This window comes from Geotrypetes seraphini, chromosome 5, assembly GCF_902459505.1.
Source record: "Geotrypetes seraphini chromosome 5, aGeoSer1.1, whole genome shotgun sequence".
Taxonomy (NCBI): Eukaryota; Metazoa; Chordata; class Amphibia; order Gymnophiona; family Dermophiidae; genus Geotrypetes; species Geotrypetes seraphini.
This window is the reverse complement of record NC_047088.1, coordinates 267,306,982-267,320,605: the sequence shown is the minus strand read 5'-3', so window position 1 is coordinate 267,320,605 and position 13,624 is coordinate 267,306,982. Positions and strand designations below refer to the sequence as shown.

The 13,624-nt window shown below is 42.7% G+C and overlaps 1 protein-coding gene across 4 annotated transcripts in view; it reads left to right on the top strand.

Moving 5' to 3' along the window:
• SPEG (striated muscle enriched protein kinase) overlaps positions 1-13,624 on the top strand; it is a 543,710-nt gene that overhangs the window by 318,650 nt on the left and 211,436 nt on the right. The window lies entirely within an intron of this gene.

Genomic DNA, 13,624 nt, shown 5'->3' with positions numbered 1-13,624 from the left:
TCCAAAAAGAGCGGACAAAAGTACAATGAAAAAACATATGATCAAGAGATCCCTCCTCTTTCAAACAATTCCAGCAAACAGAGTCTTGCTTTAAGTTGGCTTTCCACATGCGAAGTGGGGTCCATATTGCATTCCACATAACAAAGAACATTGACTGTGAAACTCTAGAGGATAAAAGCGGGCGGTTTGTTGAAGACCAAAAGAGTTCCCAATCAATGTCAGAAGTCGGAGTGGTGAGTATAATATCCCAGTGTTTCATAGATTGAGGTGAAAAAGTGAAGGAGTGATCTCTCAAAATATTATAGAAAAAAAGATATAGCCTTTCCTTTTGATAGAATCAATAAAGACTAATGGCGGATAGTATTTTTGGAAGTCATGAAGTCAAAGCGTATATGTACAGAAGATAGCACTTCAATGAGTGAGAGCCACTGTGAATAAACAGAAGAGGGAAGCAGATATGTGGAACAAAGTATATCAAAAGGAACTGACGCTGTAAGAGTAAACAACTGCTGGGCAAACCATATACCTGCCCGCTGCCACCGTTTCCATGAAAGGGATTTGCCTTGATTTTGAATTTTGGGATTGTTCCAAAGAGACATGAGTGGGCTAACACTAACTGAGATCTCAGCTATTTTGTTTAAATGATGAAGAGCATGCTGCGTTGAATTCAACAGAGAGTACCTTCTCAAATGTCTGGGTATTTATATCGTTAGTAAGCAGGAAATGTGTAAAGGTTTGCATAAAAAGCACTCCATTTCAAACCAAGCAGGAGGGTCTTGAGGAGATGAGTCAGTAACCCAGTAAGCTCCATATTTAGCTAGTGAAGCAATATAATATTGATAGAAATCTGGAAAGTTAAGGCCACCATTAATCTTAGAGGCCTTCAGCTTGGCTAAAGCAATTCGAGGTTTTTTCTTATTCCAAATAAATTCAGATAGTTTCCTATTTAGCCAATGGAAAAACGACTTCCGGCATAGAAGAGGAAGCATAGAGAGAATGTAATTAATTTGAGGTGCTAGAGTCATTTTGATGGATGATATTCTACCCCACCAAGATAAAAAAAAGTGGAGACCATCGAGATGTAGTATTAAGAACTAAATTTTTGACTTTAGATATATTGAGATCTTGAGCAAGAACCGGATCCTTGTGTATTAAAATTCCCAAGTATTTCACAGCTTCATGTGACCATGAGAATGGAAAATTAGCCAAATCTGATTGAAGAATGTTATCATTCAAAGGAAAGATTTCTGATTTCTCCCAATTGACAGAATATCCGGAGAGGGGGGAATATTGTTTGATAATATGTATAAGATGAGGAAGAGAGGATAGAGGATTTCTAAGAAAAATTAAAACATCATCGGCATATTCTGCTAATTTGAAGTCTCGATCAGATGAGGGGATACCGTTAATTAAGGGGTTTTGTCGAATAGCAGAAAGAAGAGGTTCCAACACTAAATTAAATAGCAGTGGTGAGAGAGGGCAGCCCTGTCTAGTGCCTCTGTTAAGGGAAAATTTATTGGATAAAGAATTATTAATCAAGATGCGGGCAGTGGGACAGTGATATAGTGTTTCTATCCATTTCATGAAGAATGAGCCAAAATTGTACCATTTCAAGACACAGAAAAGGAAAGGCCACTCCACTCGATCAAAGGCTTTTTCAGCATCTATAGCTAGGCCTATTATAGGGTCTGACATTGTTTTAGCGTGAGCGTTAATATGATGAAAGAGGCGCAGGTTATCTCCTATATATCTTTGTTTAATAAACCCTGTTTGATCTTTATGTATAAGAGATGGAATCACTTTGGTAAGTCTTAATGAAAGTAATTTTGCCATTATTTTGTAATCTAAATTAAGGAGGGAGATAGGGCAGAAGTTTTTAACCAAGGTGGCGTCCCTGTCAGGCTTAGGAATTACTACAATGGTGGCTTCAGTGAAATTGAATTGTTTATCTGGAGTGGAATGGAGGAAGTCATAATAATTAAGTAGATGAGGAGCTAAGATGGTGCGGAATTGTTTAAAGAATTTGTTAGTAAAGCCATCCGGGCCGGGGGCTTTTCCAGCCGGTAGGGAAGATATGGCAGCTTCTATTTCTGATATGGTTATCAGAGAATCTAGTTCCAATTTAACAGAATCTGATATGGTCGGGTGAGTTAAGGAGGAAAGAAAGGAGTCTATATCTGATTCAGGAGCAGCAAATTCGGATTGGTATAATGAAGCATAAAAATTTTCGAATTGAGAGGAAATTAAAGATCTGGTTTTGACTAATTGACCTGATGGATTTTGAATAGACGTGATATGTAGTCTTTTGGATTTAATTTTAAGGTATCTGGCCAAAGGCCGACCCATAAGATTATCTCCCATATAATGACCAGAATTGGAAATGAAGATATCACGCCTGGCTGTACATGAGACTAAAGTATTATATTCGTATTTAAGTTTTTGGATACTTTGGAGAGTAGTTGGGTCATGTAAGTGATTAGACATAAGTTGTAGTTCTAATGTTTTAATAGAATTTTCTAATTCTTTTTCCTTTATCATGGATTGTTTTTTTTTTCCAAGAGGCAATTTTTATCAATTCACCTCTAAGGGTTGCTTTGTATGCTTCCCATACAATGGAAGGACAAACTTCAGGGTCTTTAGAGTTATTTTCAAAAAATTCCACTGTGAAAGAATTAATTTTTTCAACAGTTTCCTCATCTAAGAGTAAGGTGTTGTTTAGCCGCCAAGAGGGAGATTCTTTGCGTGGAGCCGAGATAGAGATATATAAAGAGATGGCAGCATGATCCGTGAGAGAGATTGGATGTATAATAGCATTGCTAAGATCCTGAATGAGAGAAGAGGATAGGAGAAAGAAATCAATTCTCGAATAGGTATTATGTGGTGGTGAAAAATGTGTGTATTCTCTACCTTTCGGATGAAGTAATCGCCAAGGGTCCATAAGGGAGAAGGCATCATTTAGAGCATGAAGAGCTGTGAAAGACTTGGATTTGGAGGGTTTACAAGAAGAAGATCTATCAATATTGTCACCCCCACTCTCAGTGCTAGGAGTCCAGGAATGCGGGGACAAGATTTTGGGGCCTTTGTAAGCTGCGAGAGGCTGCCCCAAGAGTTGTCAGAATACTGGCTTAACTTAAAGGAAAAAATCAGAACAAAAATCTGGACTGGATTTATTGTATTCCACAGCAAAACAAGGCAAATAAACTTTGTTCCAGTTTCTTCAGATCAATCCAACAGTTCCCAAAAGTAAACTTAATGTTCATTCAAGATAGTCCAAAGAAAAATACCAAAACCTCAGTCCCTCTGAGTTTTATCTTTAGAGTTCTTTGCTTCAATCAGCAACAACACAAACAGTCCTTATCCATTCCAAGAAAAAAAAACAAAGAACAAAATTTGGCTCAAAAAACAAAGTGTAACTGCACTGCACTACTTTAGCAGATAGTAGTGCTGGCCAGGTGGTGGTGCTCCACGTGTTGACATGCGCTACATGAAGAGCCCTCTATCCCACCTCGAACGTGGGGCTAATTCCCCCCACCACACTGGTAAAACATACACCAGAAAAATACAAGACATTTTAGTGTCCTTAAAGTAAAATGGAATTATGATACCTTTAGTCAGGCAGGGTGGCAATTGCCTTGGAGACGCCGATATCCATGGCTTGATCGTCCCAGGTTGCTTCACCTTCCAATTCCATGTCTTGCAGACTGTCTGAGCACTCAGGAGACAGCACAGTTTCACTTTCCTCAATCTCCATACTTTCAGCACATTGAGGATCCTGGCAAACTCTTAGCCCTGAGCTAGCCTGAGGGAGCTGTGTTTGAACCTCATCTCCTGCTCTCCAGCCCTGCTTCTCCTTCCCTAGCCGTTCAGACCTTCGGTTAAGGAGCCTACAGCCCCGCCCAGCCTCCCCAGCTGAAGTGCATTTCCGGTTTGCAGCATTGGGAAGAGATGGGGGAGGGGAAGTCTGAACTTCTACCCCCAAGCTCCCTCTGCTGGATTTGGAAGAAATGTCAGGCAGAAGGTTACTTTGGGGTTTAACTTGAGTGGCTGGGCAATTACCTGTTCTAACCTGGGGGTTTAGATCAGGGTCAACCCTAGCAGGCATACTCCGCATATCACAATATACAAGTCTTGGGTTTGATTAAAATCCCCTCCCAATATCAGAGAACAAGAAGCAAATTCAATCAGCGCCAGCTGAATATCTTTAAAAAAATCCGGGTGATCTTTAACCGGGCCATATATATTGAGAAAAACAAAATCCACTGAGTGCAACACAGCATGTACCAGACACCATCTTCCCTCCGTATCTGTTTTTAATGAATGAATAATAGGAGAGAGTTTATCATTAAAAAATATTGAAACACCATTTTTCTTTTTATGAGTTGCAGAGGAATATAAGTGAGTGGAAAATCCCTTTAGTTGGAATTTCGTGGCGGCAGCGGATGGGAGATGAGTTTCTTGCAAGAAGACTATATCTGGGTGTTTGTTGGACACATAATTAGCAATCTTTTTTCTTTTAATGGGATGGTTCAGACCATTCACATTAAAGGAAAAAACATGTAAATCAACCATAGTGAATGATATGTATTGGTGAAACACAGAATATATCTCCTCTGTCGAGAAAAAATAGCTGATGTATTTGTAAGATCAAGTAGACACTCCTGTCTAAGAAGAAAAATAGAAAGAGCATGAAATTAAGAGAAAAGAAATCAGTAATGTCAGCATAATGTATGGTCATGAAAGGAATAAACCATACTATCATGCATATTTTAAAATATTTTAAGGGTGCTCCTGTGAGCACGGAAGAATAACACATGTGGAGCAACTAACAAAGTCCACACCTAATCAGTAATATAAAACATGAGATTAGTGTGCTTAACTTAGCAGATTATGCAATATATGTATTTCATTACATAGCATGGTGAGATAAGAGCTTATTGGCATAGTCTGAGATATCAAGTCTGGAATTGATTTGAGTAGACAGAGAACTCAGAGGAAACTGCACAGTTGATGTTAAGTAGAATTAAACCGCTGGATCCAACACTGGGGTACTGCTGGCCACAATCACAGGTATAGAGTCTATAAATAGTTGTGCGGCTACTTTGTCTGTGAAAGTATGTGGTTTCCCATCTCTCCATATGCGTAGAGACGCCGGGTAAACAAGTGCAAACCGCACTCCCCGACGGTGAAGCGTGGAACATAACGGCACCATCGCTTTGCGAAGAGTGGATACATGTAAGGAATAGTCATTAAATAATAGCAGTTTTTGACCTTCATATTCAAGTCGACCATATTTCTGAATGCCTTGCATGATGAGCTCTTTGTCTTTCCAGTTTATATATCTAGCAATTGCTGCTCGCGAGCGGTTGTTATCCTCCATACGTTGGCCCAAGCGGTGTGCCCGTTCACATAAAAATCCAGTCTCTGGGGTCACCAGACCAAGTTTTTTTGGGAGCCAGATCTGAAAAAAGTGGTAGAGATCTTGGTCAGCACGAAATTCAGGTAGTCCCACAACTCGTAGATTATTGCGGCGTTGACGGTTCTCCTGATTATCCAAACGTATTGTCAATGCTGCCACTTGATTCTGCAAAGCAATCACTTTTTCGCGAACTTGCAATGCTGCATCTTCATCTTCAGACACCCTCTGCTCCACTGCTGCAATACGACCAGCATGTGCTTCAAATCGATCATTAATACAGTCTACAGCCGCCTGTAATTTAAGAAGTTTATCTTCCAGGGCCGCGGTGACCATTTTCGAAATTTCCTGGGCCCATTCACCCCAGTGTGTTGATGTTAGAGCGGGAATCGGTGACGCCGCCATTTTGAGCACAGGGCAGGCTGATTTATGTTTAGGCGTTTTCGCCGATCTTACCGGCATTCCTGTCTGATGCGCACTTTTAAATGGCCCCACATATACACAGCCGTCGAGAGAGACCCACAGGTGAAGCAGAAACAGTTCAAATAAAGTTAAAGTTTATTCGTTAGGCAGGCTAGAGAGCTTCAGGAACACTTGTGACCTCAGGCCTCTTACTCTTGAGCAGCAGCGCTGAAGAGATTTTCTTTCTTTTTTCTTTTTTTTTTCCCCCCTATGTGCCGGTTTCGCCGATTTTGCTTATTGAAAGCTAAGATTTCGCACCGCCGGCGCACCTACGACCTCGCCATGATCCAGGACTTTTTAAGGACGGTGCAGGTAGAGTTGTGTTTCGGCGTTTTCGCCGATCTTACTGGCGTGCCTGATACTAATCGGAGGCTTCACACACAAATACTGCGAAAACCCCAGAGGGAGCAGAGATGGTCTGGGCAAATTTATGTGTTTTATCTGGGAAGGCGTGTGGAGGCCGTGGGTTAGAAAATTCAGAAGCGGTCGTTTTTTTCAAATCAGCTGCATCACATGACCGGGCCTCTTGTTGCTAGGCAGCGCGATTGAATACGGGCCGCTTTTCTTTCAGTTTTTGTTAGTTTCAGAGGCTGTAAGTCGATTTCGGCAGCGAAATATATCCGACAAAACAAAAACTGTAAAAATTAAAAGCACGATTCTGATTGTTATTAGGTGCGGATATGAGGAGCTGTCACTATATACGTGTAGTCTCCGCGGCGATCAGGCCACGCCCCTCAAACATGAAATTCCTGACCCGATGTTAGTGATCTGTAACCTGTTGCTAAAATCGACTGTAGTACCTGAAGATTGGAGGGTGGCCAATGTTACCACAATTTTTAAAAAGGCCTCCAGGGGAGATCTGGGAAATTACAGACTAGTAAGCCTCACTTCGGTGCCGGGCAAAATGGTAGAAACAATTATAAAAAATAAAATTGTGGAACACAGACAAACATGATTTAATGAGACAAGTCAACATGGGATTAGCCGAGGGAGATCTTGCCTCACAAATTTGCTTGACTTCTTTGAAGGTGTGAATAAACATGTGGATAAAGGTGAGCCAGTTGATATAGTCTATCTAGATTTTCAGAAAGCTTTTGATAAAATTGCAAGCCATGGAATTGAGGGTGAAATACGTGGATTAAAAACTGGCTGGAGCATAGGAAACAGAGAATGGTAGTAAATGGATAATACTCGGACTGGAAGAATGTCAGCAGCGGGGTGCCGCAGGGCTCAGTGTTTGGACCCGTGCTCTTCAACATCTTTATAAACAATCTGGACATTGGTACGATGAGTGAGGTGATTAAATTTGTGGACGATACGAAAACGCAGAGGGATTGCGAAGATCTACAAAGTAACATAATCAAGCTCGAGAAATGGGCATTCACATGGCAAATGAAGTTCAATGTGGATAAATGCAAAGTGATGCATGTCAGTAACAAATATCTCATGCACGAATACAGGATGTCCAGGGCATTACTTGGAGAGACCTCCCAGGAAAGAGACTTGGGCATTCTGATCAACAAGTCGATGAAGCTGTCTGCACAATGTGTGGCGGTGGCAAAACGGGGAAACAGAATGCTATGAATGATAAAGAAGGGGATCACGAACCGGGCCATGGTGCGCCCTTACCTGGAGTACTGTGTCCAGCACTGGTTGTCGTACATGAAGAAGGACACAGTACTACTCGAAAGGGTCCAGAGAAGAGCAACTAAAATGGTTAAGGGGCTGGAGGAGTTGCCATACAGTGAGAGATTGGAGAAACTGGGCTTCTTCTCCCTTGAAAAGAGGAGTCATGATCGAAACATTCAAAATACTGAAGGTAATAGACTTAATAGATAAAGACAGACTGCTCACACTCTCCAAGGTAGGGAGAACGAGAAGGAACTCTCTAAAATTGAAAGGGGATAGATTCCTTACAAACGTAAGGAAGTTCTTCTTCAGCCAGAGAGTGGTGGAGAGCTGGAGCAATCTTCCAGAGTCTGTTGTAGGGGAAAACACCCTCCAGGGTTTCAAGACTAAGCTGGACAAGTTCCTGCTAAACTGGGATGTACGCAGGTGAGGCTGGACTCATTTAGAGCACTGGTTTTGACCTGGGGGCCGCCGCATGAGCAGACTGCTAGGCAAGATGGACCACCAATCTGACCCAGCAGCGGCAACTCTTATGTTCTTATGATAAAGTTCCTCATGACAGGCTCCTGAGAAAATGAAAGTATCATGGGATAGGTGGCAAAGTTCAGTTGTGGATTAGGAATTGGTTATTGGATAGAAAACAGAGGGTAGGGTTAAATGGTCATTTTTCTCAATGGAGGAGAGTAAACAGTGGAGTGCCACAGGGGTCTGTACTGGGACCAGTGCTATTTAACTTATTTATAAATGATCTAGAAATTGGAATGATGAGTGAGGTGATTAAATTTGCAGATGACACTACACTGTTCAAAGTTGTTAAAACGCATGTGGATTGTGAAAAATTGCAGGCGGACCTTAGGAAATTGGAAGACTGGGCGTCCAAGTGGCAGATGAAATTTAATGTGGACAAATGCAAAGTGATGCACATTGGGAAGAATAATCTAGATTAGTTATTGAATGCTAGGGTCCACCTTGGAGGTTAGCGCCCAAGAAAAGGATCTAGGTGTCATAGTAGACAATACGATGAAACCTTCCACCCAGTGTGCAGCAGTTGCTACTGTTTCAAGTGTTCTGTGTATTGTGCCTGTCATGGTGGGTTCTAGGTGGTCAAAGGGGAGGAGAATAGTGATGTCATCTGCATAGCTGTATGAGGTTATGCCATATTTGTCTAGGTAGGAGCTGCGGGAGACTATGTATATATTGAATAGTGTGGGAGATAGGTGTAATCCCTGGGGAACTCTGCAGGGGTTGATCCATGGTTCTGATTTTTCTTGTTTTGTTTTAACCCTGTAGGTTCTGGATTGTAGGAAGCCTTTAAACCATGAGAGTACCTTGCCTGAGATTCCTATGGAATCTAGTGTTTGTAGGAAGATGTCATGGTCTACCAGGTCGAAGGCTGCAGAGAGGTCTAGTTGTATGAGCAGGATTTTCTTGCCTGTACAGAGGTGTTGTCTGGCAGTGTCCATTAGTGTTCCTAATAGGGTCTCAGTGCTGTAGTTTGCTCTGAAGCCAGACTGTGTGGGGTGGAGTAAGTTGTGGTTTTCTAGGTATGAGGTTAAGGTTTTGGCTACGAGGCCTTCCATCAGCTTGACGTACAGTGGGACTGAGGCTATGGGTCTGTAGTTGGATGGTTGGTCCGTTGCTCCTTTGGGGTCTTTTAGTATCGGAGTTAGGGGTCTTTTAGTATCGGAGTTATGATGATTTCGCTGAGTTCTTGTGGGAAATGACCCTCTATGAGTAAAGATTGTATCCATTGTAGAAGTAGGGAGCGGAATAGTGTACTTGAAGCTTTCAGTAGGTATGGGGTGTGGTGGTTATGGTCACAGGCTGCGTGGCTGTATTTATTATATAGATTGTTGAAGTCTGACCATTGTATGGATGAGAAATGGGACCAGGTTCTGTCTGCTGCGACTGGTTCTGGTCTGCTGCGACTGAGGTCTTTTCTATGTGAGTGGGGATTCCATTGAACGTGGCTCTGATGCTTGCGATTTTGTTTTTGAAATGTGTGGCTAAGAGGGTGGCTGAGGGAGGGGGGAGTTGTTGCTAGGTAGGGTGGCTAGGTAGGGAGTGGTGTCTAAGATCTTTTAGTAGCTGGAATAGCTTTTTTGTGTCTTGGGGTCCTTCTCCTATTTGCTTTGAGTAGTATGTCTTTCTTTTTTCTTTTAGTTTTTGTTTATATTTTTGGTTCATTATTCTCCATGCTGTTTTTGTGGATTCTTGGCTGTTTTTTCTCCATTTTCTTTCTAGTTGTCTGCATTGTCTTTTGAGTTGGAGTAGTTCGTTGTCGAACCACTTGTCTGATTTTCTGTGGATTTTGGTTTTGGGTTTTTCTGGGGCTAGTTCATCCAGGGTTGCAGTACTTAGATGATTCCATTGTGAGATGAAGTCTTTGGGTGTGTAGTATTGGATTATAGTGTCTGCTTTTGTCCAGAATGTGGTGAGATCGATATGTTTGCGTGAGTAGTAAGTTGTTTGTTGAGTAATTGGAATGCTTTTGTTATTGGTCCAATTGATTTCGAAGGAGTATGTGTAGTGATCAGACCAAAGGGATCAGTTCCATTTTCCGTTTGACGTTTGGATCTCTGGTTGTGTGGGTTGTTGGGACATGTAGGCTGCGATGTCGAGTTGGTGAACTTTTTCGTGTGTGGTTTGAGGATCTAGGATTTTATGTTAAGGCCTCGAGATGATAGGTTTCTACATGTTTACAGGATTGGTTTTCAAGGTGGAGGTTGAGGTCTCCTAAAATTAGGTTGTAGGTTGTCGTTAGTGAGTTTTGATATATAAATTCTTCAAATATTGGTTTAGCTGTGTTCCAGTTACTTGGGGTTATGTAGCAGAGTATGCATGTTAGTGTTCCTTTAAGAGATGTGCTTGAAAGTTGACAGGCTAGTAAATCCATGTATGGGTTGGTTATTTTGTCTTGTATTTTTAGGTTTATGGTGTTTTTGGCTATGATGGCAATTCCTCATCCCCTTTTATTTTCTCTGCAGACCATTGTTAATTTGTGGCTTTTTGGGCAAACTTTGGTTATTCTGGGGCCCGAGTCGGAGGTAAGACATGTCTCTGTGAGGAAAAGGCAGTCTAGGTTTTCTTCTATCCAGTTTTTTATACGTTCTGTTTTGGGGCCTATGGCTCTGATGTTCACATATGCGCACTTGAGAGTGGTGTAGTTTATTGGTATGTTGTGAGTTGTTTTCGGGTATATGAGTGATCTTTGATGGGGTTGTTTTTGGTCTTGTATGGGTTTGTCAGTTTTCTTCTTGTTAATTGTGGGGCGGGTTGGTGTGTGTAAAACTGATAGTTTGAGTTTCTGTCTATTGTGAGATGCCAGGTTGGTTGGGTAATTCCCTTGGAATTTGCTATAATTGGTATTGGAGAGATGTTTGCAGTTGCTTTCCAGTCAGTTAGGAGCAGGGTTATCAGTAGGATTGCTTGAGGATATTTTGGTGGTGTGGTTCTCGTGGTGGTGCTTAAGTGTGGCGACCATTGTAGTGGTGGGTAGAGGAGGAGTGCTCTCCAGCGTCTGAGTTTCATCTTGGTCTGTCGATGGAAGAGGGTTGCAGGGTTCGGAGAAGACTCGGCAACAAGCGACGGTGGGGAGGGGTGGAGAATTTTTCACGCTTGAGTCTCATTTCAGTCTGTCGATAGGATAGGGCTGCCAGGTCAGGAGAGGGCCAGAAGTGTTCAAAATTGAGTTGCTGGGCCTTCCAACTGGCTCAGTGACCGGCAGTGGTGGGGAGGGGCAGAGTGTTCTCCCACGCCCGAGTCCCGTTTCGGTTAGTCGATGAGAGAGGTGGCTGGGTCAGGAGAGGCAGGAAGGATCAAAATTGAGTCGTGAAGTCTTCAACTGGCTCAGCAACTAGTGGTGCTCAGTAGCTAGTGGTGGTAGGGATGGGTGGAGTGCTCTCCAATGCCCAAGTCCCATCTCGGTCTGTCGATGGAAGGGGTTGCAAGGTCAAGAGAAGACAAGAAGTGTTCAAACTTGTGTTGCTGGGGAGGGGCGGAGTGCTCTCCCATGCCCAAGTCCCATCTTGGCCAGTCAATGAGAGAAGGTGATAGGGTCAGGAGAGGCAGGAGGTTCGAAATTGAGTCGCTGAGCTTTCCAACTGGCTCAGTCACTATTAGTGGTGGGGAGGGGTGGAGTGCTCTCCCACGTCCGAGTCCCATTTCGGTCTGTCGATGGAAGAGGGTTGCAGGGTCAGAAGATGTGAAGAAGTGGTCAAGCTTTTGTTGCTGGGGAGGGGTGGAGTGCTTTCCCACGCCCGGGTCCCATCTTGGTCCGTCGATGGAGGATGGTAGCAGGCTCAGGAGGGGCAGGAAGGTTCAAGGTTGAGTCGCTGAGCCTTCTAACTGGTTCAGCAACCAGTGGTGGTGAGGAGGGGTGGAGTGCTCTCCCACGCCCCTGTCCCTTTCAGTCTGTCAATGGAAGAGGGCTGCAGGGTCAGAAGAAGTGAAGAAAGAAGTGGTTAAGCTTTTGTTGCTGGGGAGGGGCAGAGTGCTCTCCCACGCCCAGGTCCCATCTTAGTCTGTTGATGAAGAATGGTAGCAGGTATGATGAAGACCACACACCATTCTAGTAGCCTTCCTCAGGACCAACTCAATCCTTTTTATATCTTTTTGAAGATGTGATCTCCTTTTTCCTACTGGCCATACCTCTCCCTTTGCAACCTAGCATCCTTCTAGGTTTCACCATCACCTTTTCAACCTGTTTGGCCACCTTAAGCTCTGCAACTTCATTTTTTTAATTCTCTCAGCACTTTGGGATGTATACAATCTGGTCCAGGTGATTTGCTATTGTTTAGTTTGTTAAATTTACCCATTACATCTTCCAGTGTTACAGAGATTTGTTTGAGTTTCTCTGATTCATCAGAATTGAATGCTGTTTCTGGCACTAACTCCCCCACATCTTCCTCCGTGAAGACTGAAGCACAGAATTAAATTAATCTCTCCGCTATGGCCTTGTCTTCCCTGAGAGCCTGTTTTATCCCTTAGTCATCTAGCGCTCCAACCGGTTCTCTTCCTGGCTTCTTCTTAATATACCTAAAAAAGTTTTACTGTGTGTTTTTGCTTCCAGTGCAATCTTCTTTTCAAGGTCTTTCTTTGCCTTCTTTATTAGTGCCTTGCATTTGACTTGTGCTGTTTACAATTATTTTCAGTCATATCCTTCTTCCACTTGTTAACCAAGCCAATTGCCGTTTGGTCATTCTTCCTCTTTTTTTATGCATGGAATATATATAGTCAATGTAGCCTGGGCTTGCAGGCTGCCGAGACAGGGACTGGATTGTGTCTGTATGCTTCTTAATGAGATCAGCCACCTCCTCCAATTTGTCCCCAAATAAATTGTCTCCATGGCAGGGTATGTCCACATGCCTCTTTTGCACTTCTAGATTCAGATCAGAGACACAAAGCCATAAGAGAGTCTATGCATCCCTGTCCCCATTCTGGAAAATCTAGAAGCAAAGTCAAAAGTATCATAAGCATTCCTAGCCATATATTTCCTATAGTGCAGCTGTTTCTTGGCCAGCTGATAAAGTTCTTGACTCTGCTGCTCTGGAAGAGTGTCAGCCAAAAATTATATATTGTGTACCAGAAACTGCAAGTACATGCTCATGTAGAGCTGGTAGGGACTGGATGTGGGAAATTAGCCTTAAACATCTTCCCCTCTATCCAATCCAAGGTCCTGTCATCTCTGCCTGGGGGAGCCATGAATCCTAGTACTCTTGGCTTGCTTGAGAGTGGATTCTACCACTAAAGAGTGGAGAGGAAGCTGGGACAGCTCAAATCCAAGAGCCTTTTGGTACTGGGTATCTACCTTTTTGGGTGCAACCTGCACTGAAAATGGGTCTCCCAATTCCTTAATGATAGAGTGCAATGGTACTTAATAATAATAATAATAATAATAATACCTCTGGACAAAGAAACATTATTTCAAAACTGCACAAGCAAAGATCCTTTCCAAGTTGGTGAATATTTTTCTACCAAATTTGAAGAAGCCTGAAGGATAATTATTTACGACATTCTGATGGTGATTTGTATGCAGTATTCAAGTTGAAAGAAAGAGCAGAGATTGTGATAACAAATGAGTGGCACTAGTGGTATATCCAAGAGTCCAGATGGCTACTC